General features: G+C 29.1%; 1 long non-coding RNA gene across 1 annotated transcript; it reads right to left on the reverse strand.

Moving 5' to 3' along the window:
• Positions 1–169: 169 nt before the first annotated feature.
• LOC108520406 (uncharacterized) lies at positions 170–2,052 on the reverse strand. The gene is made up of 2 exons (XR_001882906.1): positions 1,852–2,052; positions 170–1,101 (listed from the first exon to the last, which is right to left on the reverse strand). It is a non-coding gene; the product is annotated as an uncharacterized LOC108520406 (long non-coding RNA).
• Positions 2,053–2,058: the final 6 nt, after the last annotated feature.

Below are 2,058 nucleotides of genomic sequence, written 5' to 3' on the forward strand. Positions count from 1 at the left end.
AAATAATTACTTATTACACACATTGTTTTAAAATGTTTATGCTTGGCTGAGTTGCAGGGTATTAAATGCATATATATCTCTCCAAAATGTAATGCTAACAGGAGTTACTGGTAGTTATGCTTAAAACTTTCAGCTTCCAAACGACATAAATCTCTGGCCAAAATTCTCAGGTATTCAAGTGTTTATTCAGCATCTTCAAGATGAACAAAATTGCCACTATCTCTAAGAAAATATAAAAGAAAACTAACAAGTATAAGAAAAAAAAGGATTTTTAATGAAAAAAATACATGATAACAAGGACATTATACACTATACATCAAGTTGCTATATATATATACATATGCACACACATTTTTTAAACTTCTTTTTTTTAAACCTGGTACAAGTTAAACAACATCTTTCTAATACCCACATGATTAAGTATGTATTCTGACAGGATATAAAGAAGATGAAACACAAGCTGGTGGGCCTCAGAATTAGAAACTCTAATGCAGGACCAGATCCCAAAAGCTACGTTTTCTATCACTTTTGTGACATTTAGGAAACATTTACCTTGCATAAGATATAAAAGCTTTTCCTTTTAAGTATACTAATTGTTTGTACAGAAAATCACTATTGAGGGAAAGATCCACCATGGCTGTGTTTATCTATAATTCACTGTAGTATACATAAAGTTCACTTGGAAGTTGGGAATGTGAAAACTATAATGAATAAATAAGCTGAGCTGTAATTGTGAATTTCTTACTGCTAATTTTGAATGTCCAACTCACGCCTACAGATATTACACCTTACAATACATGACACACACAAAAAACATGTCAAACTTTGCTGTAGAGCTGTTAGAGAAAGCCAATATAGATACTGAAAATTTTAGGAGCTTGTATTTAATACTCTATACATTTCAAAATAATTAAACATTTTAAATATGTAAACACAGTTTTCAAAAAGTGATGCTGAGCACCTTTAAACACAATACTGATACACTGTGACTAAACATGCATTTAGATGACAATGGATTTTTTAAATCTCATTTAAAAACCATTTTTAAAGAGCTACTCATTGAAATACTTACATGAAAATATTGATAGCTCCAGTTTCTACCTAAAAACCAAAAGAGTATATAATTAGGGATTTAAACTTTTCTTCATGCTCTTGGTTTTTGTGGGGTTTTGTTTTTTGGTTTATTTGTGGGAAAGTTGCTCTGTAACTTTCTGTCTGATTAAAAAACAGTATCAGAAGAGACATTCACATAGAATGAAGTGAGAAAAATATTATTTTTCTAACTATACCAAGGTTTGAGTCCTCTGACACATCTCATCCTCACAGGTAACTGACTAGAATTTATATATTAACAAGCACTTCTTAGCAGCTCAACATCAAAAAAGAAAGGAATGTCTCCAAAAGACTGAGTTCAATTGGTGAAATAGCTAATAATAAACCATTACTACTATTACCACTACTGAGAGGTAAAGATTTATTATTTAGAATCTTGAAAGAAAAGGATTCCATAAAAACTAGACATAACAAATGAAAAGAATATTACCTACAGTGCAACACTAAACTATAAATTAATTTGGACTTACTCCTTTTATGTACACATAGACTAAGAGAAATCTGGATTTGAGGTAATTAAGAGCTGTGTTTAACTTAGTGTAACATAATCAAATTTGGCAACCTGCCTGTATAAAATGCCAACATCAAATATTTTCAATTCATAGGAAAAGAAAAGTAATTTTATTAAAATCATACATATAACTAAATATTAGCTTTGCATTAAAAGGGTATAAATAATAAACTTTTATTAAATAAAATATAAATCTAAAGAGCAACAAATATTAGAATTCCACCTACCTCTACTATAACAGTACTTTATATTTAGATACATGTCATGTACCTGAAACAAAATCAATTAAGAATGGGAGGCTGGACTTAGAAAAGCCAAAAGTGACTCATATTCATGTAAAGTATTAAGGTTAAATTTGATATTATATTGTGCATGCTTTGAATATTAAACATTGATATCCACTTAAAATCTTTATTTTTTTATTTTATTTTATT

Source organism: Rhinopithecus bieti, unplaced genomic scaffold (genome assembly GCF_001698545.2).
Source record: "Rhinopithecus bieti isolate Rb0 unplaced genomic scaffold, ASM169854v2 scaffold_52592, whole genome shotgun sequence".
Classification (NCBI taxonomy): Eukaryota; Metazoa; Chordata; class Mammalia; order Primates; family Cercopithecidae; genus Rhinopithecus; species Rhinopithecus bieti.